Here is a 24,767-nt window from a genome sequence, read left to right on the forward strand (position 1 = left end):
TCGGTGCACGTTAAAGATCCCCAGGTGGTCGAAATTATTCTGGAGCCCTCCACTATGGCACCTCTTCCTTTCTTTCACTCCCTCCTTTATTCCTTCCCTAAAGGCGCAGTTCAGGTGTCCACTGATATGTGTGGCAGATACTGTGCCATTTCCTTTCCCAGAAAACCAATTTTAAAAAATTGGCAGTGGCTTAGCTCCGCTATGCTAGAATATACGTAGCCGGAGGTACGTTTCCCTGGCTGAGCTTGTTGTCACTGTATGTTTAGCAATGAGAGACATTGTGTATGCACATCTTTTATTCATTTTGCTTGGCAGAGTTGAAGACTGCCCGATGATCTGTGAAGTAGCATGCAGCGGTCTCAATTTTGTCTATGCCGTATTTCGATTTGGTAGTCTCTTTGGTATACAAGGTAGTTCCCCATTGTGTAGTCTGGACGTGTGGTTCCGAAGCTCATTAACTTTTTCTTTTATTAACTTTTTCTTGAATTAACTTTTCTTTCATACGCTGAGTAAGAGTGTCCTGTTGAAATCACCCAAAGTCATACACAACTGTGAAACCGTGCCTTAGGCTGGTATACACGTGGCAACCACATCAATCGTCAGCTTCACAGATGTTCCTGGTGCCACGTTGACTCCTTGGATGATAATGCTGCTCTTCAGAAGCCGAACACAGCAGGCTTCACCATTATTCAGTGCGATCGAAGGGAGATGTCTGACGGCGGTGATACCCTGTTTCAAGTGCACACAGACTCCAGCATTCTTATTTGGTTCAAGACGACTGGAGTAAGCAACCAAGTTCAAATGGTCTGCTTGAAATGTCTGGGTCGTAGATGCACTTTCGAAAACTCGAATGGTGTGATCAGTCACACGACGGGCCTTCACACCCTCTTCGGTTGGTTCCCATTGACTGACGCCTTCCATAGGCTCCATCTTGGCGGCTATGCGCCGTCTATTATGCCCGGCAGTCTGGAGTCTCCATTTTGCAAGGCGTTACTCTCTTTTTTCTGGCGTCTCCGCTGCTCTCTTCGCCTTCTGACGCATTCTCTCATTGTTGAGCAGCCAACTGCCATGCGGCAACCCCAGGATCGGAAGAGTTAATGTTCTCTTGTCTATACGGCTGTTCAGCAGCGGCTGGACTCTCCTGTGCATCCATATCAAGCTTTGCCATACAGCCGCCGATTACATCTCCGCCTTTTATAAGCAATGTAGCACATGCGACGACGCGCATTTCGGGTGATAAAGCGGCGTGCGGCGAGGCAGTGGGGACGAACGTGGCGCAGCTGTGGGGTCTCTGGTTACAATAGTATCGGCGCATGTGCACAAATGCTCATCCGCGTGATGTCACATTCAGCTTTGACGGTGGAGCGGGCGCGCGGCGACGAAGCGCGTGGCGCACCCACTGTTCCTCTCCGGTTGCCATGGTAACGGCACATGCGCACAACTGGCCTCTCCCATTATCGCGAAATGATCGACTGCTAGCCTAGTGTAGCTCCTGCTACAAAGGGTCTCAGCAGTCATACAGGCATTGTGGAATCAGGGTGTAGATGAGTCTTATGTCAAAATACTGTAAGATATATATAGGAACTGTATAGCTACCATAGTCTTCCATAAAGTCAGCAATAAAATTCCAATTAGGAAAGGCGTCAGGCAAGGGGAGTTACGTGAACGACTTGGGAGGCAGGCGGCTGGCGGGACGCCTGCGTTACGAACGGCAACACTTCATAATTTAACTCGCCTATACGGCGAATTACTTCGTACGGGCCAAAGTATCGTTTCAGCAGCTTCTCGCTAAGACCACGGCGTCGAATTGGAGTCCACACCCACACTTGATCGCCAGGATTGAACTGAACATCATGGTGGCCTTGGTTGTATCGGCGAGCATCGACTTGCTGGCTGGCTTGGATGCGAAGGCGTGCCAACTGTCGGGCTTCTTCCGCAAGTTGGGCGACGAGTTGAGCATCGGCGTAAGCGTAGACGTCTGGCTGGTGGGGCAGCATAGCGTCGAGCATGGTAAACAACTTTCCGGCCATGCACCAGGCGAAATGGGGAAAATCCGGTAGTTTGTTGAACCGCAGTGTTGTATACGCAAAAGTTACTTTCGGTAACACTTCATACCAGGTTCGGTGCTCGATGTCGACATGCATTGAGAGCATGTCAGCCAAGGTCTTGTTAAAGCGCTGGGTCAGCCCGTTTGTTTGTGGGTGGTATGCGGTAGCTTTGCGCTGGGCGGTGTGGCTTAAGCTCAGTATCAGTGAGATAAGTTGAGACAAATGCGGCACCACGATCAGTGATAAGGACCTTTGGAGCACCTTGTTGAAGAACGACGGACTAGACAAAAAGCTTTACCAAATCCCAAGCCGTTGATGATGGCAGAGCGCGTGATTCGGTATACCGCGTGAGGTAGTCCGTCGCAACAGTGATCCATCGGTTGCCCGATTGCTACTTTGGAAAAGGTCCGAGTAGGTCCGTACCGATCTGCTGGAATGGACTGAGTGGTGGAATGATGGTGTAAAGGAGTCCCGCAGGCTTCACGGGTGGAGTCTTGCGCCGTTGACACTCGTGGCAGGTCCTGGTGTAATGGCGAACGGTCTTGTCAAGTTGTGGCCAATAATACTTCAAACGTACACGCGCGAGCTATCGGCTGAACGCCAAGTGTCCCGAAGAGGGGTCATCATGAGACGCTTCTATAATATCGTCACGTAGACCAGTGGGCACAACTAAAAGCCATGACCTCGGGCTCAGGGCAAAGTTCTTATAAAGAACGTTGTGTCGAAGGCATCAATTACGTACTACGCGTACAAAAGGACGAGGACCTACGCCTCCTTGACCCTCCAAATGTGAGATCACGTCGCGAAGGTCGGGGTCGAGTCGCTGCTGCGCCGCTATATCTTCGGTACTTAGAGCTCCTAAGAATATGTCATAGTCGTCCGTATCAGTAGGCGCGGATTCAATGGGAGCGCGGGAAAGGCAGTCAGCATCAGTGTATATGCGGCCAGACTTATAGATGATCATAGCGTCGAATTCTTGCAGTAGAAGGACCCATCGTACAAGTCAGCCTGCAGGGTCCCTTAGATTGGTCAGCCAACACAGAGAGTGGTGGTCTGTGACCACCTGGAATGGGGTTCCATACAGATAGGGTCTGAACTTTGTGATCGCCCAAATTACTGCGGGGCATTCTTTTTCGGTGGTCGAGTAATTGGTTTCTGCCTTCGACAAAACACGACTGGTGTATTCGATGACACGTTCGGCGCCATTCTGGTGCTGTATCAGGACGGCCCCGAGGCCCTTGTTAGTAGCGTCAGTGTGTACCTCAGTCGCGGCTTCCTGATCAAAATGGCCTAGGACAGGGGAAGCCTGCAGGCGTCGTTTTAGATGGTCAAATGTAAGCTGCTCTTCACTACACCACTGGAATGGGACGGACTTCGTGATGCGAGTAAGTGGCGCGGCGATATCCGAAAAGTTAGGAACAAAGAGTCTGTAGTAAGTGCAGAGGCCCTGGAACCTCCGCACGCGTTCTTGTCCGATGGCGTTGGGAAGGAAGCGACGGCGACTGTTTTATCGAGATCAGGAAAGACGCCCTCATGACTGACGAAGTGACCCAGAAATTTCAGTTTGTCATAGACAAACTGGCACTTCGTAGGCTTGAGGGTGAGGCCGGCCTTTCTGATAGCCTGCAGGACCACTTTTAGGCTAACAAGATATTCATGAAATGTGCTGGAAAAAATGACCATATCATCAAGGTAAACAAGGCATGTTTGCCTTTTGAGGCCAGTGAGCACAGTGTCCATAATGCGCTGGAAGGTCACTGGAGCAGTACAGAGTACGAAGGTCATCACCTTGAACTCATACAGTCCATCTGGGGTGGTGAAAGCCGTCTCTTTTCTGTCACGCTCATCGACTTGTTTCTGCCAATACCCACTTTTAAGGCCGATTGATGAAAAGTAACGGGCATGACGCAGGTGGTCAAGCGCGTCACCGATGTGCAGAAGTGGATATATGTCCTTCTTTGTGGCTCTGTTGAGGCGCCAGTAGTCAAAACGAAAGAGAAGGGTGCCGTCTTTTTTCATCACCAGCACCACCGGAACAGCCCAAGGACTCTGAGATGGTTGGATAATGTCATCGGCCAACATTTCGCGCACATGATATTGTATCGTTTCACGTTATTTTAACGAAACCCGATAAGGTGACTGACGAACAGGATGGACAGCGTCGTCGGTAATTATTCTGTGCTTTGCTATTGGCGTCTGGCGAACCCCTGCTGACGTAGAAAAGCAGTCGTGGAACTCACCCAGCAGAGCGAGGGGCTCGTCTCTCTTTCATGAGCAAAGTTGCGGGGCAATGCTGACACCAAAGGAGGCACCGAGGGCTGGGGAGGGGGTGTACAAGAAGACAAGGTCTCAGCATCGACAGGGGCGCTGAGGCGCTCGGTAAGGCCGATTACTGTGCCCTTGGTGAAGTGCTGCGGAGCGCTGCAAAAATTGGTGACGAGGACTTGGGCACAGCCAGAGTGAAGCCGCGTGGCACCTCTGGCAGCACCAACACCCCTGTCAAGAAGCAGCTGCACACTGCCTTCAAGAAGTTCTCCAGAGGCAACCGGTGTGGACTCGACCAGCGGAAACATGCTCGAGTCAGGCGGCAAAGTGACGTGGTCCGCTAAGATGTGCGCCTCGGAGAACGTCGACTCTGAGCTTGGCGGGTCAAGGGCACTAGGGGTAATGTGCGGCAAGAGGCTGAATTCGGGGCTGAGTCTTTGAAGACACCGGCTAACACGGATCTCGTCCTCCTTACTAGAAGGCCGGCGGCCCGGGCTGGGAATGGGACTCTGTGAAGCGGGAGGTAGGGGATGACGTTGCATAAGATGGCACCTCCGCCAGAATGTCACAGGTTGTTCAGACGATGCGGGTCGTCCCCGCAGCGGGGCATCTGCAGCTTGCCGGCGTCGGTGAGTGGCGACACCGCAGGTTCCCGAGCATCCGCAGGGACATCCCCGCAAGGGGATGATGGTGAACAGTGCATCACCACGGACCCGAGAACCTGTGCCTAGCCGTGCGTGGCATCACCGTGTCCGGGGAAAAGGGAATCCTGGTGGTTGAGCCGATGCCGAGCGTTTGGACCTTTAAGGCCCCTCGGCGGAGGCAACACACCACTTTGGCCCCAGCTTCCTGTAGACGGCACCTCCGGCCTGACCCGACCGGAGGGAATCGGCAGTCGCCTTTTCCTATCCTCCCCTCCATCTTTCACGTTCCTATGTCTTTCTCACAACTCTCCTATCTCCTACTCGCTTCTTGGTTTTTCCTTTTTTCCTGGCGGCGAGGGTTAACCTTGTGTGACCAACTACCCTGAGTTGCGTCATATTTGGTTATAGTTGAGGTGTACAGCTGGTGTGGGCAGGACTTGCTATCAAGTTCCTGTCCCATCCCCGTGTTGGACTCCGTGGTGGGTGGCTGGCACCATGACCGAAAAACTAAATTTTTTTATGGCTCCCCAACTTTCAAAACCTGATCGCTCTCTCAAAAGAGGGCAGAACAAGGCAGACAGCTTCTTTCAAAAAAGAACAGTAACTTTCTCCAAATATCATGTGATCCACAGTGAACAACAAGATAAACAGGCAAGAATAATAACCCCCTTCTTTGTGTCAAAGTGCTTGACTGAAACCTTAGGCATTGGCTATAAGCTGTCAAAAATGACCAGCGGCGACTTATTGCTCGAACTGTGTGACAATGTCCAACACTCTAAGCTCTCCAACCTAACGTCCACAGGGGAAATCCCGGTCTCCGTGACTCCTCGCACTTAACACTGTCCGAGGCGTAATATCGGAAAGTGATTTTCTTCACATAACTGAAAAAGAAATGCTCGAAGGGCTCATCGACCAAGACGTCATAGATGTCCACCGAATCAAAATCCGGAAGGACAACAAGAAAATCGACACAAAACACATGATCCTGATGTTCAACACCAGCGCCCTGCCCGACACAATCGACGTGGGATATTTGAAAATCAATGTAAGACCATACATACCAAATCCTCGCAGATGTTTCAACTGCCAAAGGTTCGGCCACGGCTCACAAAGCTGCCGCGGTCGCAAAACTTGCGCAAAATGTGCCCCGAATGATCACCACTCTGATGTGACGCAGCCCTGCGCGGTGCAAACTGTGAAGGAGAACATGCTGCATACTCCAGGGCGTGTCCGTCCTGGAAGAAAGAAAAAGAGATAATCACCATAAAGACAAAAGAAAACATTTCATTTAAAGAAGCGAGAAGGCGTTTTGCACTTACAAACTCATTCTCCTCCACAGCAAAACAAAACTTCGCTGATGTGGTGCGCAGGGGTGTAGCACCACACAGCACTCCGGCACCTGCCAAGGCCGCTCCCACTGAGCCTATGGCAGGGCCACCCACGCCCCAGGCAGGGTCAGCGAAAGCTGCCCTGTCATTGCCAAAGCAGGGACCGCCGGTCCATGGGTCGGCATCCCGCAGGACCTCCCCCCGTTGGTAGAAACCTGAAACTAACACAACCGCGGCTGCGCGGTCCTCCAGCACCTCTGTTGAGGTGATGGGTACAACACCCACTCCGCCTCCATTACAGCGGCGGAACAGCTCTCTTGAGCGAAAAAAAGACTGGCCCCTCATAACGGGCCCACCACATAAGTAAATCCCCTTTCATTTCCTATCAAAAACAGAAACATGGCTTTTTTAATTCAATGGAATTGCAGAGGACTTATGCGGAATTACAGTGACATAACACATATTTTAGGGTCAATTTTACCCATAGTTTTATGTCTTCAGGAGACCAATCTTGGTCCACAACATGTGCATATCCTGAAATATTATAAAACTTTTACACACGATCGCGAGCAGGCAAACCGACTCTCAGGAGGCGTCGCAATTGTCGTCCAAAGCGGCATCCCTGCTCGAGAAATCAAGCTCAATACAAAACTTGAGGCGGTTGTAGTCAGCATTGTGAGCTATAAAACACTAACAATCTGTTCCGTATACATTCCTCCACATTTTACATTAACAGTCCATGATCTAGAAGAATTGATAGATGAACTTCCAGAGCCATATCTGGTAGTTGGGGATTTTAACGCTCACTCCCCTTTTTGGGGAAGCGAGCGCTGCGACTGTAGGGGGCAAACAGTCGATGATTTTATCCTCTCAAATAACATCTATCTTTTAAATACAGGAAAAGCCACTTATTGTTGCCCAAGCTCGGCAAAAATGAGCTTCCTCGATTTAGCTTTCGCATCACCATCGCTTTTTAACGATTTTAAATGGGATGTTTTAAATGACCCTCTGGGAAGTGATCACCTACCCATTATCATCAGCCTCTCATCGTCTACTCCAGTCATCCCCACAAGACCACGGTGCTGGAAACTTCACCTCGCCGGCTGGTCACTTTTTACAGCTAATGCCACACTAGAAAAAGAATTTTGTGAAGACCTCACCATAGACGAAATTAATGAAAGGTTTCCTACATGCATAATATCGGCCGCTACACTAGCCATACCACAAACAACAGGACTCGTACACAAAAAACATAAAGTATGATGGACACAAGAATGCACGTTAGCAAAAAACAACAAAAAGCTTGGGGCTCTCTACGTCGGTGTCCAACAGCGGAGAACTTGATTGCCTTTAAGAGGGCCGAGGCCAGAGCGCGATTCATTCGAAGAAATGCCGAGAAATCCTCTTGGCAGAAATATGTGTCCTCAATAAACAGCTCAATAACCTCAAAAAAGATGTGGGAAAAATTTCGTAGATTCAGTAGTGACCATACCCCTTTCACACTTCCTCTATTGACTACACCTGGGACACAAACATCATTAGAGGAACAGGTCAACATATTGGGTGAACATTTTGCTGAAGTTTCCAGTTCGTCCAATTACACAAACACGTACCTTAAGCACAAAGCAATAGCAGAAAAACAAAAACTTCCATTTGCAGCAGGTATGCACGAGGACTACAACCAACCCATCACACTCCAAGAATTGAATAGGGTATTATCTTTGGGTAAAAAGACAGCACCAGGACCAGACAATGGGCATTACACTATGCTCGCCCATCTCTCGGAGGCTGCCATGCAGGCATTGTTGAAATTCTTTAACAAAATATGGACGACTGGGTATATACCTGAGGAGTGGAAGAAAGCAATAATAGTACCTTTTCTGAAAAACCTGGAAAACCACCAACAAGTCCTAACAATTACAGATCGATGGCCCTCACCAGCTGCATTGCTAAATCTTTCGAAAGCATAATAAGCATTAGACTGACCTTCACACTTGAATCTCGTCGATTCTTAGATGTACATCAATGTGGATTTAAGAAAACATGCTCGATCACTGATCACTTTATCCGCCTAGAAAACACCATCCGAGAGGCGTTCATCCACAAACAGCACTGTATCAGGGTCTTCTTTGATTTGGAGAAGGCCTATGATACCACGTGGAAGTTCGGCATCCTCCATGACCTAGCAGAGAGAGCTAGGGATCCGCGGCAGGATGCTGAACTGCTTGAACGACTTCCTGACCAACCGCACATTCAGAGTCCGTCTAAGAGCAACTCTGTCAATGACATTCACCCAAGAGAATGGTATACCCCAGGGATGCATTTTAAGTACGACACTTTTCATAGTAAAAATGAATTCTTTGGCCAAAGTAATACCCAAGTCCGTAATGTATTCAGTTTATGTAGATGATTTACAGATAGCGTACACTTCTTCCAGCATACTGTCCTGCGAGAGACAAATACAAATCACAATAAATAAACTGGCTGCTTAGGCAGAGAAAAATGGATTCAAATTCTCTCCTCAAAAAACAGTAGCTGTTCTGTTCTCATTACGACGAGGCCTACAGGTCGATCCCAATCTGCTTGAATCAAATCACACTGCCAGTCAAACAGTAACATAAATTTTTAGGCGTCACTTTTGACAAGAAACTTACATTTCTACCACACATTAACAACCTTAAAAGAAAGCATCCCAAGCCCTCAATGTATTAAAGGTACTCTCGCGAAAACAGTGGGGGTCCGACAGAGCATGCCTATTACAAATATACCGCTCTTTGGTGCGCTCCAAGCTGGACTACGGGTGCATAGTATATGGTTCAGCAAGAGCATCCTACTTGAAACGACTGGACCCTGTTCATAATCTTGGTCTGCGCCTATCAACTGGAGCATATAGAACATCCCCGGTAAATAGTCTTTATGTTGAAGCTAATGAGCCGACACTAGAGGATAGAAGAGTCACACTTACATGCACGTACATCCTAAAAACCCGTTCTCTTCCTAAACATCTCTGCTATCCCATTGTTACCAAGTGCCCATCTAGAAGATTATTCAATAATAAACCACATTTTATCAGGCCACTAATAATGCGCATTTAGGATAAATGTGAAGAGTTAGCAGTGCTGGACACCCTACCGAATATTGCACAAACACATGAATATCTGCCACCATGGTACAGCCTCCCTACGGTGTGTGACTTCACACTGACACACGTAAACAAAGAGCAAATGCCACACGAGCACATACTGCAAGAGTTCTTTGTCTTACGAGAAAAATATGACACCTACACTGAATTTTACACTGATGGCTCAAAAACAGTCATGTCGGAAGTGCAGTAATTCAAGGTAAAAATGAAAAAATGATACGATTGCCACAGTATGCATCGGTATTTACTGCGGAGTCTTATGCAATCTTTGTAGCCGTAGAACAAATAGTAAAACAAAACATAAAAGTAGCATAATTTACACCGATTCACTGAGTGTGCTCAAAGTGCTGCACCCTACAAATGCTGCTGAACCCATAATAGGAAAAATCATACATAACATAGTCAAAGTCACAAAGCAAAAACATAACATTATATTCTGCTGGGTCCCTAGCCATGTTGGAATTTTAGGTAAATGAGAGAGCAGATGCTTGTGCAGCACAAGCTCGAATTGGTCATATAAAACAAGTTAACATACCACAGAGTGATTTTTCTAATTTACTGCACAGTAAACTAAGGCATAAGCGGCAGGTTGCATGGGAAGAACAGACAAACAACAAACTACACTATAAAACCCGTTTTGGGAGAGTGGAGATCATCTAAACATCAGGAACGTTTTACAGAAGTTATTTTGTGTCGACTACACTTTGGACACACACACCTTACACACAACTTCCTATTGACCAAAAAAGACAAACCTCTCTGCGAAATGTGTGACGATGAACTCACGGTAAACCATTTTAATTGTATGCACAAAACTGGAACAACTGAGGAAAAAATATTTCACAACATTCTGCAATGAATACATCCCACTACACCCCATGTTACTTTTGGGTGATCAAGCACTGGTTGATTTTTCAAGCATTCTTAAGTTTCTCAGAGAAGCCAATGTTTTAAACAAACTTTAGATATAAAAACCGTAACCTTTAACAAAAGCTCTAACCGTGTGCTTGGTGCATCATAGCCTCAGTTGCTTTTGTGCCATTAAAATCAATATAACTAACTAACTAACGATGCGGGTCGAAGGCATAATGGGGGACCAGGACCACAGGAGCCAGGCGCAAGAGACAGGCCAAGCGGTCGAGGCCGCGCTCACGAGAGTTCTGCCGAGCTCCTACCTCTTCACCGTCGATCGGCACCCCACTGGTTGAAGATGACTTTAAGTGCGAGATCAAGGGAGAACAAAAACACACACGACAATATCACAGCCCTTGCAAGGGGGACTGTTTCTTTTTCTTTTTTGAGATGACAGAAAAAGAGCCTATGATTTTTCTGCTCAGCATTATAAGCCAATCGGCTCGAGATATTTCTCCATTGCATCTATGGCTCTCTGAAGTGTGCTTTCAATCTGTCCATCGCTACCCCTGCTCACCCGCAGCGCCAAATCGTCGACATATATAGTGTGACGCAGATTTGTGATTCCGTCCAGCTGCCCTGAAAGCCAAATCATCGCTACATTAAACATGGAGAGAGAACGGACCCTTGCGGCGTCCCTCTATTCCCCAATCTAATGTTTTTGAGTGATTGTCCTCCCAGGCTGATGGTGGCAGTCCGAATTGAGTCTTACGTAGTTACACGTCTCAACTCCAACATTTATCGCGCTAAGGATCTGAAGTAAGGCAACGTGTTTGACACTATCAAAAGCTTTGGAGACTACCAGTCCCACAATGACCCTAGTATCAACAGTCTTTTTATCGATGATAGCTCCTTCAGCTGTGGCATGACATCGCATGCCGATAGGTTTGATCTGCAGCCTGTCATGGTATCAGGATAAAGATTTTGATGTTCCATGAATCTATTCAGTTTTGATTGAATAAATTTTTCAATGCAAGATGTGATGGAAATGGTTCTAAGATGCTAAAAAGCTGAGCTTCTTCCCTTGCTTCGGAAAGAAAATCAGGTTCGCAGCTTTCCATGCTTGCGGTATCTCTCCCTTCTTCCAGAAAAAACTCAATTGATGAGGATGACGTAACGGTGTGAATGGGGAAAGGATCGAGCAGATACAAGCAAGAAAAGCTGCAATGAGTGGCCAATGAAATCGGCCAATTCGCTTTATTTAGCGGGATGCAGTACTCACCAGAAAAATCAGAATTTACTCTTCCCCCCAAAGAAACACGGCAGGGGAATTATAAATTTGGAAATAAACGGACAACCCCTAAGAAGTACGAATAAACTTTGCATTTTGGGAATGTGGCTGCAGGAGAAAAGCAAGCGGGGTCATGCCATCCAGCTTTTGGAACGCTAAAAAAAAGAGATGTGCAGAATGCTAAGTCGGAGTTCCCGGGTTCGAACACGACTGCGGCAGCTGCGTTTTTTATGGAGGCAAAACGCTAAGGCGCCCGTGTGTTGTGCGATAGAGATCCCCAGGTGGTCGAAATTATTCTGTAGCCTCCACTACAGCAACCCTTTCTTCCTTTCTTCTTTCACTCCCTCCTTTATCCCTTCCCTTACGGCGGTTTAGGTGTCCAAGGATATTTGAGACAGATACTGCGTCATTTCCTTTCCCCAAAAACCTATTTAAAAAGAATGCTAAGCCGGGCTACGAACAGTGGAAAAGGGATGCAGGAGCGAGAGGCATTGCTGATCACTTTCACGGTCATCATACCGAGGATATCTACTACCTAACAATAGGAAAAAGAACAAGAAACAGACATTACCCGTCGCGGTGGCTCAGTGGTTAGCGCACTCGGCTATTGATCATGAGTTCCCAGATCCGAACCCGACCCCAGCGGCTGCGTTTCGATGTAGGTGAAACGCAAAGGTGCCAGTGTGCCGTGGGATGTCACTGCATGTTTAAGACCAGGTGTTCGAAATTATTCCGGAGCCCTCCACTAGGGCACCTCTTTCTTCTCTTTATCCCTTTTATCCTTTTATCCCTCCTTTATCCCTTCCCTTACCACGGGTTCAGGTGTCAGCCTAGATAAGTGAGACACTGCGCTGTTTCCTTTGAAAATTGGTTGTTAGGGAAAGGAAATAGGGCAGTAGCTGCCTCACATATCCTGGAATACACCTCAGCCCACCTCAACTGTGCTGTAAGGGAAGAGATAAGGGAGGGACTGAGAGAAGAAATGAAAGACGGGCCATAGTGGAGGTCTCCGGAATAATATCGACCACCTGGGGATCTTTAAAACGCACTGACTCACATTGCCTTCCCCCAACAAACAATTTCATCAGAAAGGCGTATCAGAAATCCTTTGGCGTCATGAACAGCGTGTTGACCGAGAAGCTGATGAACATGGGGGGCGTACGGCACCTATGAGGAGCACGTAAAGTGAAACCATGCTCAGGTTTGAACTGGAAAGACGTAAAAGATCGCCCGCTGGTAGAGCGCAACTGGTAAAGCTGGGATACCTGGTAGATGAGGGCGAAGACGGGACCGACATTGACAGCAAAACGAGGAGCAATTTCATGGTTAAACCGGTGCTCATAAACATGGACACGAAAAACCACGAAGGAAGAAGGGCGGTGAGGTCATCGGAGTTTTATTTATTTATTTATTTATTTATACATACTGCAGCGCAATTATATGCGCTATGGCAGGAGTGGGAAAACACAAAAATGCAAGGAAACAAAATGCAGCAAAATGTACAAAGTGAGCACTACAAAAAGTTGAAATCACAAATGAAATATCAAACAAGAAAGGAACTGTTAACGACAGGGTAAGAATACACAGCTATTATGCGTCTTCAACGGCAGTTACAAAGTTTTGAAATGGACAAGAACGAATGGACCCGGGTAGAGAATTCCAGGCTTCTATTGAACGGGGAAAAAAACTAAACAAAAGAATAAACAGATGGTTTTGTATGTGGACGTATCCGGGTACAGAACAGAGGGAAAAAAGATGCCACCATCATCTGGAAGACAAAGTAACAAGCATTAGCTGCTTGGTTTACTACAATTGATATAAATGAGATTAAGGTGAGGTACACTATGGGAAATACGAATTTCACACCTTTGGATTTATAAGTGACGTCACCAATCAGTCATTCATTGGATATATCAATGACATCACCAATCAATCACCAGTTCATTATAATAACGTCACTAATAAATCACCTAATGGGTTGTTTTATTGATTTAGTATGGGGCCGTCTTCTTGGAATTCTTAGAAAATTTCACCCCGAAGGGAGGTGGTAGCACACCCGAAGAAATCTAGAAAGGTGCTGAGTAAGAGCTAACGCACTTAAAAATATATGCAGTGGTTTAACTTTCGCAGCCCTGGAATTTAGCAAAAAGCAACGACTTACTAAGCGTTTCACGCTCGTGTATGGCAGCTCCGTTGCACGCTCGCGACAGCCGTTCTATATATACCCACACGACCACGTGGCTATGACGTGATATCACATGGTCTTAAGACACACCCATCTGATGTCATCACGTGGCTTCACAACACCCCATCGGATGTTCTTAATGTCAAAGGTCAACCCGAAGGTCACCCAATGCCAAAGGTCAACTAAAGGCCATGAGTCAAAGTCAGGGCTCAAGGATTCGACACCCTAACTGTGCCACATATATGGTCATAGACGGCTATCCTTGGTTGGGCTGAAGTTCGTTCAAGGTCGTTGTGCTGCCTACCCGAAGACTGCTTTACTTAGCGTAGTGATGCTTTTCACTCCAACATTAGCTGCGATTTAACTAATGCTGAACCTCAGTGGTTAGCGCGCTCTGCTACTGATCCGGAGTACCCGGCTTCGAACCCGACCGCGGTGGCAGCACTTCGATGGAGGCTAAACGCAAAGGTGCCCATGTGCTGTGCGATGTCAGTGCGCATTTAAGATCACCAGGTGTTCGAAATTATTCCGGAGCCCTCCACTAGGGCACCTCTTCCTTTTTTTATCTCAGTCCCTCCTTTATCCCTTCCCTTACGGCGCAGTTCAGGTGACAGCCTAGATAAGTGAGACTAGAGTCAGTAAATAAAACTTGGAGTACCGGCATTGTAGCACGGCGGTAAGCAGGGGCGGCCATTTTGGTATTTATCATTGTTGTCAGATTGCCGCTTCTGTGACCTCGCCTCTAATCGGTTAACAGGGAATGGGCCGCGGTAGTAAAACGCGAAGTCTGGGAGTCGATCGGCACTGCCACTCAATGTACTTAATATAAGCATGCAAGTTACTGCATTCATTCACCTGAACATCTGCATAGTACGCTTATAACTTCGCAAGGAAAAAAAAGCACATATGTAGCTGCGCACTTATTTACCACCTTGAGCCGGTGTGCACGGGGCACTGGCAGATTCACTCGCCCCCAAGGAATGCGTTCTTTTGTTAATAGCACAGCATGTTTTAATGGTATTTAATATTTACTTGAAAGTGTTTTTTAATACGACTGACGTAACTATTTGTCTCAAGTAGAAAGAAGTCTGGTAAGCGCGGTCAAGTTGGCGTGCTTATAGCGTACCTTAAGCGTGCTAAAAGCGACATGCTTTTTCATTGCATCATGCATGTGTCGTGTTTCATGATGTAGTCCATGATCTCGAAGCTTGTCTGGAAAGAAGCAGCCTCAGGCTTGCTACTAACAGACACATGGCGAGATTGAGAGGGGACGTGGCAATGAAAAGTGTTTTCGTTATTTATGCATGCGATATGTAACTAAATTTAGTGCAAATATGAAATTTCTATGCTAGTTTCAGTAATGCACTTTATTTTTAGCTATACGTGGTGCAGTTCTTGGGTGATTATAATTAACACCCTCGTCAGTCACCTCAAGGTATTAAATAATTGAGTAGAATGTATGCAATTTTTTTTATGCCAGCATGTTCACGAAGCTTTGTTCTGTATGATGATGCTATTTGTTCTTTTTTTAGATGCTCATGTACTTATGCATGCATAATTACATGAAAATGTTTCTTACAAAAATAACTAACATGGTACTGCACGTGTAGGAAAAAATCGAGAGATAAATTACACTCCTCAATGTCTTAGGAATCGTTTGCGACAAATAGAATCATTCTATTTTCATGCGTTACGAAATCCCGAAGGTGTGAGTAATGCCAATCGCCGAAAATGTGAAAGGTCAGAAAACGAACCTTAACGTTTATTCTCTCATTTTTTGCCTCCTCGCTTGCGCTTTGGTCAAAGAAATGCGGCACTGAACTCAAAGAAAGCCTCAAAGAGATCAAAGAAATTACCTCACAATTTTCGATGACCACGCATCTAGACAGCGTAATTTATAAATTTCTACTGAATATTTTGCTGTAATTTTTCGTCACGAAACAGAAGACCCCAGGGCTAGGAAAGAAAATAATTCCAGAAATAAAAAAAATGTTCACCAAATCGATCAGTTTAACAAGGGGAGAGAGAAGTCGACCTGGCTGGTGCGTGATCCTGCGGATAAAAACAGCACCTAAGCGAGACAGAGGAGAATGGGGACATGACGCTGTCCCCACTTTTCGCACAGTGCGACACCTACGTATGTCAGCAGACGGTGAGCGCACGTCTGCTCCGCCGAAAGAACGCCAGCACATCCTTTCACTACTGTCCCGAAGTAAAATCATTCTGGCTAGAGCAGAGTGTCAAAAACTTTCTATTTTATTCAATTCCTAGCGTAGAAATCAACGCCAGAAACGCTTTCTGTTTACTACTAACCATATATACAGTGCACAGTGGCGACTGTTTCTCTGAATACGCCGCACATGTCCAACGCGAGCTCATGTACTTCAAGAAATTACTAAGTTGAAAACATCAACCATTGCTGTGATTCCCAGAAACTGAAAACGTGCCTACAAGCCTTGAAAACCCGCGTTCAACACCTCTCCGTGACGACACTCCCTGGCCTTTTGCCTACCGTGAGCCCGCTAGCGACTGCAGCGCCACCTCGTGCCTCAGTGCCTCCTCTACTTTCTGTGCCTGGCAAAAGGAGAGGTGAACAATGGGAGCCAGCCGTCGGGGCTAGTACGGCCTTTCGCCGCCATGCGCCGCCACCGGAGTAGGATGCCCATCGCATCACCGTTGCTCATAGAAACGGAGACCGCAGCTGTTTTGTTGTTGTCTTTTCGACTGCGTTCATGTTGTTTCAAGTACAATCAAAACATTTTTAAAAGGGAGCTCGGAAGCTCTTATTGCTATGGGTAACCGGCCCATTTCAGTCGTGTCGTTTGCGGCTATTGCTGTGCAATGCGTGTCTGCTGCGCTGATATGACCTCACACCTGCTTAAATCCAATGCGTGGAAAATTGTTCTGTCACCTTTAAGTTCGCTTGTCTGAGGGTCGTTATTTGAAAGCAGTGTTTGGCAGCAGCTAACACTGAAAGCTTGGGCGTTGAAAGAGCTGGCGCCAGAAAATGTGGAGCTGTGCCATGTGGTTTCATCATTTGATCTGCAGCGCACTTCCTGCAACACTGGTCTCTCGAGTCGCAGTGTTGACGCTCAACTTGGACGTATATATGGTACGCGCGAAAAATGTGCCCTCCTATCAGTGCCATCAGTTATGTAACGCAAGGCGCTGCACCATCTGCCTGCAGATAACACTGCTTCAATCTAGAGGTTCATGCATTCAATATCAGCGCATTGTGAGTCAAAACTTACTCCAACTCGAAAAAAAAGCGCTTACTGTGGAGGGTAACTCCCATATGGCAGTTTCGCGTACTTTCGCGTTCCACAGTTTCGCGTACTTTCGCGAAAGGGGCTTTCTTGCAATATGTTTAACTACGTCATGCTTATCAGTGACATTGAATGCGTAGTTGCAGAGGAGCGGCCTCAGGAAACGAACCGATATAAGGTTCATGAGCTTAAGTCTGTGCTCGTTGCTGTCATCGCTCTTGCACTTCAGCAACTTTGAAGCACAAAGAGCTGGGACAGCGTGCTCTACTAATCTTGTGAGAGGCTTTTGCAAGGTCTGATTTTCTTGAAGGGTGCGGTCAGCAAAAGCTCTTAATGTGTCCAGAACGAAGAGAAGCTGATCTGACGGATAGAGCAGCCCACCTCGGTTTTGGCTGCAGGTGAACTGAAAGATTGGCTGGTTGCTGACTGGCTTGGTACACAAAGTAAGGCAGTTCTCGCATTCTATATGCTCGCCGAAAACTCATGCAATGTAACCCGCATAAGCGGTAGCTAAGATCTGAAGCGATGGCAGGTGCTGTGGCAAAATTGCGGTGGTTAGCCTCTGAAGCATCAATCTTGCTCTCGGCAGCTTCGACGGTGCTTGCACAGTCGACGTTGGGGGAGGCTTTGGAGCTGAAGTAGAAGTTCGTTGCACAGAAGAGAGGATATCAGCGGGTATGAGTGTTGATATCGGAGAACATTTTTTGTGGGCAATATTTGATGCTGAATTAGACGCAGCGATCCCAGTCTTCAGTAGCTTTTCGAGACCTGACAGGGCAGCCCGAACATCCAACATGTTGTTACACCCGGATGACATTCGAAACTACCAAAAAGGGATTCAATTGGATCGCTGTTGAATTTTCGGGGGAGGATGAAAACGAACTTCTCTTCAGTGAGCAGATATTTTACACACGCCACTGTGGAATACGTAGTGATCAGAATTGCCTGATACGTCTCGTCTGTGAGAAATTCACTGGTATGCCCGCATCTTTTTTTTAGCCCTTCTATATACATAGGGAAAGTGACTTCAAGCCATTCAAGCCGCAGATCAGCACTGTCGTCGAATTGACGAGCATCCGAAAAATGGTGGTGTATGTGCTGCGTCGTATCGGGAAGCACGAACCACCGATAAACGTTCTTCATGAACGTAATTGTTGGGCCTGCAGCTGAAAATGACACGACACAAGTGTGCCTAGCCTGATCGTTCAGGTGCTCCAAGGCAGCGGTGACACTAGGAGACATAAGCTGGACAGCTCTTGCCACGTTCATCTTTTCTATGTTGGTCGGATAGACGTGCTTCCTGCTCAAATAGCAAACAGGCTTTACAGACAAGCCTTTCTGCAGCTCGTATAGGCCTTTTACATGAGAAGCAGAAATCTCACCTTTTGGGCCAAGGCCACGCGACAGAAACTGTGACCTCACCTTCTTCATCACGTGGCACGGATCAAAGCTGATGAAAAGAAGCCTGTTGCAGTCACAGGGGTGTTCGATCCGGTAGGTAAGCACACCATTTCCGAGCAGTTTCATGCAGTTCACATTCACCTTATGATTGTCAGTCACAAGGCGAACAATCCTAAACCCACAGGCTTCCACTTTTTGCATGACAAAAATCGTCAACTGCTGGAGTTGGGGCCAAGTTAACCCTCTTGTAGAATAGTATGCGACTGGGATTCGAAACATTGTTGACAATCCACTGAGGACAAAGCACAAAAGCGAGTTGGCTAAGACAAGGTCGGCATTTTCCTCTTCCAGCCCAATGTCCACTTGCCCGACAAAGCAGTCACGTTGCTTATTATACTGCAGCTTCTCCTTTACCCTCATCTCATCAACAATGAGCAAGCAGACCTTTGATTGTGGATTGCCCAAGTTTTGGGCTTCAGATATCAGCCAGGTTTCCACCAGTTGGCTGAACCCAGTCTCACCACTTGTCGTTCCAGTATAGTTGGTTAGGGTCTTTTGGTCAGGTAGCTTCAAAAGCATTTCCCCCGAAATATGTTCTTAGGCTTTTGTTGATAAATGCCTCAGTATCACACAACGCTGAGTTGTTTCTTCACACCAGGTAGGCCTTTTTTTGTTGAAAGTGCTGATTTTATCCATGAGAAACAAAGCTGAAGCCTCTTTTTCTGCTGCTCTTTCTCTGATGTAGGAAATGTCTGCTGTCAAAGAATCCTCTTGCAGTTTCTTGAGCTCCATCTTGTAGTTGTCAAGCGTCTGCTGTAGTCTTAGTATCTGGCTCCTCAGGTCTCTTTCTTTTTTCTTCCATTTGGCCTTTTTGGTAGTGAGCAAAGAAGAGGCCGAATTGCTGTCAACCTGGATGCCTTTATCGCATGTAGCAGTCTGTGCAGCCTTGTGCACCCATTCATTTTGGCAGTCTACAGCATGAAGGTCCATTGTTTCGTCTGCAGTGCTTGTAGTGTCCATGGGCTCCGATTCTTCAGCTTCGGGACCTGATAGCGTCAGCGTCGCACATGGCAGCGGTCGAGAGGTAGCGTTGCTACTGGTGCAAGCATTCGTTGCCTGTTTGTTCACAGCACGATCACGTTTAGTAATACTTGCCGTGCTTCGTTCAGGGGTCACCTTGGGCTGCAAACGTGAAGGGTAATCTTCAAAGACGGATGGTACTGCATCCTTTCTGAGCCACTGCTTTTTACCTTCTATGAAGTCTTCTGTTCTGAAATGGCGGCTGCATACTCTAGTGTAGTTCGATTCTGTATTAGGCAACCAATTACTGCAAGCCACCTCTCTCGTACACCAGCGGCAGCTGGTATTCCATGGAACGACAGCCCGGGAATCTTTTTCTTTCCGTTTGATTTGCACAATGGAACACAACAACGCGACATACTGAGGCGTATAGAACACGTTCTTGCAAAAGCCTGAAAAAAAAGAAACACGGATAAAGCTTCGCATTGTCAGCGCGGCTGGAAGGACTGCATACAAAACGCGCGTGCGAAAGACAAAGAAAAACACAATTACAACCAAATACGAATGCAAGTTTCGCACTGGAAGTGCAGTCGGAGAGATTGCATGTGGAATACGTACCTGCAAAAGCCTCACAAAGCCATGCAATTAACCAATGAAATTAAGCCAATGCAATTAAACATGAAAGCAAGATTTGTACTGCGCGCAGCCGATCAGCGCCAGCCCAGCTTCTCGTATTCTCGAGCGGGCGGGCGGATGGATGGATGGATGGATGGATACGGCTTAACCCTTTAAATCGGGCGGTGGCTCAAGCCACCTAGCCATGTCTTGTGAAATTTTACTCCTGTCTTGCTTTTAGCCACCAATTGTATAACCTTCGCTTGGTTAGTTCTACCTTCTTAAAATCTATTTTCCCTTCACTATCCTTAAACCCCAATGCCTTGGATAAATCAGCCCCGCTGCTTTCCACTGTAGGATGAAGCCCTTTACAGAAAAGTATCAAGTGGTCAGCCGTTTCCTCCTCCTCTCCGCATGCAATGCACGTGTCTATCTCGTGGTACCTGACTCTATACGTCTTAGTCCGCAAAACTCCAGTCCTGGCCTCAAACAACAAAGAGCTTCCCCTACAATTATCATAGATATTTTCTTGGGCAATTTCCTGTTTAAAGGTCCGGTATGTTCCCAGTGCTGATTTCGTCAGCATCCCTGTTTTCCACAGAGCTCTGTCTATTTCTTTAACCTTTTTCTTAACTGATAATTGTTGATTTGCCCCCCTACTGCTGTCCAGATATTTGCTTGTCAATTTTCTAGTTCGCTTTCTCTGTTTCATGTCAACATTCTTTATATACAGGCATCTGAAAACTTTCCTAGCCCACTGCTTTGTCTCCATCTTTCTCAATCGTTCCTCAAATGCTATCTTACTGCTAGCCTCTCTGCTCTCGAAAGACGCCCATCCCATATCACCTTGTACCCCCTGATTTGGTGTATTGCCATGTGCTCCCAAAACTAACCACCCTACTCCCCGTTTAATTTCTAACCTTGCTTGAACATCTGGTCTCATGCACAGGACCGCATTACCGAAAGTCAGGCTAGGGACCATCACCCCTTTCCAGATCCCTCTTACCACTTCATACCTATTGTAATTCCACAGTGCCGTATTTTTCATGACAGCTGCATTCCTACTAGCTTTATTCATTACATATTTTTCATGCTCTGTCAGATACTCAGCACTGTTATTTATCCACACCCCAAGATACTTGTACTCATCCACTACTTCTAGCATGAACTCCTGTATTCTATGCTCGCCGCCCTCTTCATTAAATATCATGACTGCAGATTTTTCCTTACTATACTTGAAACCTAATCTATCTCCCTCTGTACCGCATATGTCTATCAACCTCTGCAGGTCTTCCTTGTTGTCAGCCATTAGCACTATATCATCCGCGTATATTAGTCCCGGTAATGACTGTTTAATCCATTCCCCTTGCTTGAAAAAAGAAAGGTTGAAGCCTAGTCCCCTCCCCTCTAGCTTGGTCTCCAACCCTTGCAGGTACATGAACAACAAAGGGGACAGAGGACATCCTTGCCTAAGCCCCTGCTGTATCTCTACAGGCCCTGATCCATTTTTTTCCCATTTTATGCGCACTCTGTTACCTTTATATATATATCTTTTCAAAAATTAATTACTCCATCTTCCACATTCAATGTGCCCAGTATGTCCCTCAAGTACTCCTGAATAACGTTGTCATAGGCTCCCGTAATATCCAGAAATGCTATCCATAGGGGCCTGTGGTCCTTTTCAGCAATCTCTATACACTGTGTCAATGAAAATAGATTGTCCTCCAACCTCCTATATTTCTGGAACCCATTTTGTAGTTCCCCTAGCACCCCCTCGTTCTCCACCCAAGCCTGCAGTCTATCCTTTATAATCTAGGGTGCGCACAGGTCCTTGAAACCCTTGAAAACCCTTGAATTTGGAAATTGCATTTTCAAGGCCCTTGAAAGTGCTTAATTTTTTTTTAACCCTTGCAAGTCCTTGAAATTTCCTGTGCGGGATGGAAATCGCGATATACACAAAAAAATCGGTGCGAAACCCGTGCATAAAGTGGAAAAATTATTTTTTCAGCGCATAGTTTTTCTGCTGACCGTTACACGAAATTTTTTGAAAGTTTGACAAGTTTGGTGGAGCCCTTTAGACAGCTGGCCACATTGAGGTGGCGTGATCGCCCGTTCAAAAGTGTACGGCCGTATCGCCATCGACATCACCGGCCGTTGGTTCGGCGTCTCGTGGTTTTGCGTAGAGATGGGCAAAACGGCTCACTTCAGTGAGCGGCTCAGAACGACTCCGCTCACTGAAGTGAGCCGGATCATTTGAACGGCTCACCCGCTCACTTGGGTCGCTCAGGAAAGAGCCGGGTCTTTTGAGCAACTCCTTTAAAGAACGAGTGAGCCGTGGTTCTTTCCTTTCCACTCCCTCTCTCCACAAGTGCGGCGCAGGGACCATCACTTTTTTTTTCTTTTCCTTCCGCATGCTACCGGCTCCTTTAAGCGCGTCTCTATTCTTGATGGCGCCGACGCGTCGCAGGCCTCCGCTATCTGATATTTCTGGGACGAGCCAGTGGGTTAGTGGCACCGCCAGTTAGCTGAGAAAAAAAAGAAAGAAAACTTGTCATCCTTCGAGAGGCGACGCGTAGGTGGGGCGGGGAAGGAAAAGAGCATCACGCAATAAGGGTAAGGGCTCCCGTAATAATAGGTTTTTCGGAAATTTTCGTTATGTGTTTTTCTTTTATCCAAGCCCTGGGCTCGAGGTTGTGTCAAACTTCAGGGCTGTAGGTGGCTACCTTCATTGGTTATCGAAACTTAGGACGGGCCTCGAAATACGGCCACCCTAACTTCTTTGTTTATAAAACTTACAAAAACGCAAGCAAATGCATTACAAATCACAAGTCGGTATTGCCTAGTTTAGCTAGAGGCTCCGTGCAGTGGCTTGTAATTCTGCAAATATACCTAGGCTTTAACACGTGGGTCGATAAGTAAGGTCTTGTAGTGTATGTTCTCTGTGTGAGAATTACCTTTTTTTTTAGTTACAGTTAGTTCGGCCGTCTGTGTGAGATCTGCTTCTGTAACTCAGTTTGCCTTTGTACATTTATGTAGATATATTTCCTCTCTTCATCATCTGCATTCGACAATCGTCCCCATCTTCAAACACTGCCTGGAGAGGCCCTGTTCCTCTCTAAAGAAAAGGAAGAGACCATGCCTGAATTTACTACACGGCTATTTTACGGATGCATATATTGTTTTGTTTTCATGAAAGCCAAATAACTAGCAGGTTACACTGTAACCTCTGCTATAGAGTTTAGTTATTTGGCTTTAAAAAAAAAAACGATATGTGCATTAGTAGAATAACCGTGTTATAGGTATTTTTACTAATACCTTCGAAATGTTGCACCAGCTCACGATGCAAGATCGGTGGGAGTCGTGAGACATCGCTCGAACAACAGCTGTCAATGAACGGCACCATCCTTTGCCAATGATTTGCCAGAAGACACGTTCTGAGCGAAACAGCGCTCGCAGACAACGGACGACAACAAGGAAGACACAACACCGCAGGACAACACAAAGCGAGGACAAGATCTGCGAGCGCTCTTTTGCTCGGAATGTATCTCAACCAACTCGCCCAGAAATACGCACTTTGCCAGAAGACCCGGCTCTGATTGAACGGTTCTTCGAACGGCTCACTGAACGAGAGAGAAGCGGATCTCCAAAAGAGCCGCACAGCTCACTGAACGAGAGAAGCGCCTCTCCAAAAGAGCCGCACGGCTCACTGCACGAGAGAAGCAGTTCACCAAAAGAGCGACTCTCCAAAAGAGCCAAACGGCTCACTGAATGAGAGAATCAGTTCACCAGAAGAGCGGCTCTCCAAAAGAACCAAACGGCTCACTGAGCCAAAGACCCAGCTCTTCAAAAGATCCGGATCTCCAAAGGAGCCAAACGGCTCACTGAGCCAAAGACCCGGCTCTTCAAAAGATCCGGATCTCCAAAGGAGCCATTCGGCTCACTGAGCCGAAGACCCGGCTCTTCAAAAGATCCGGATCTCCAAAGGAGCCAAACGGCTCACTGAGCCAAAGACCCGGCTCTTCAAAAGATCCGGATCTTTTGAAGAGCCGGGTCTTCGGCTCAGTGAGCCGAATGGCTCCTTTGGAGATCCAGATCTCTCGTTCAGCGAGCAGGCGACCCGTTCACTCAACCAGCTTTCTCGCACTGCTAATAGATGGCGTGCAAATCGCACCCAGCAGCTCTGACGGACGGTTCGACATGGCTAACTGAACGACAAACCAGCTTTCTCGCAGTGCTAACAGATGGCGCGAAAATCTCACCCGGCAGAAGACCCAGCGACACAGCTCTGACGGAACAGACAGTTCGCCGTTCGGCACGGATCACTACGCTGGACTACGGTCCTATGGATCAGTGAGCCGGATCTCTAAAAGAACCGCCGCTCACTTTTACTGAGCCATGGCTCACCCGCTCTTTTAAAAGAGCGGCTCAGAAGATCCGGCTCACTCCTGAGCGACCCATCTCTAGTTTTGCGTTGCACGTGCGTACGCTGACGTTTACTCTCTGCAGCCGTGTGTTCAGACAGTTCTCTGCGTGTGACTGCAGCAATCCTGCGATCCGCAGAAATGCCCGGAAAGTGTACATTTCAAAGCGCGTGGCTCAGTAACAGCGCCTACAAGGATTGGGTGGCACCGGATGCTACGAATCCACATCGAGCAAAATGCAAACCTTGCGGGAAGTGCTTCGACCTTGTTGCTATGGGCGAGTCTGCAC

The 24,767-nt window shown here is 47.0% G+C and overlaps 1 pseudogene; it reads right to left on the reverse strand.

The window, feature by feature from the left end:
- Positions 1-1,774: 1,774 nt before the first annotated feature.
- On the reverse strand, positions 1,775-18,842 carry LOC144124184 (uncharacterized; annotated as a pseudogene).
- Positions 18,843-24,767: the final 5,925 nt, after the last annotated feature.

This window comes from Amblyomma americanum, chromosome 1 (genome assembly GCF_052857255.1).
Source record: "Amblyomma americanum isolate KBUSLIRL-KWMA chromosome 1, ASM5285725v1, whole genome shotgun sequence".
In the NCBI taxonomy this organism is placed as follows: Eukaryota; Metazoa; Arthropoda; class Arachnida; order Ixodida; family Ixodidae; genus Amblyomma; species Amblyomma americanum.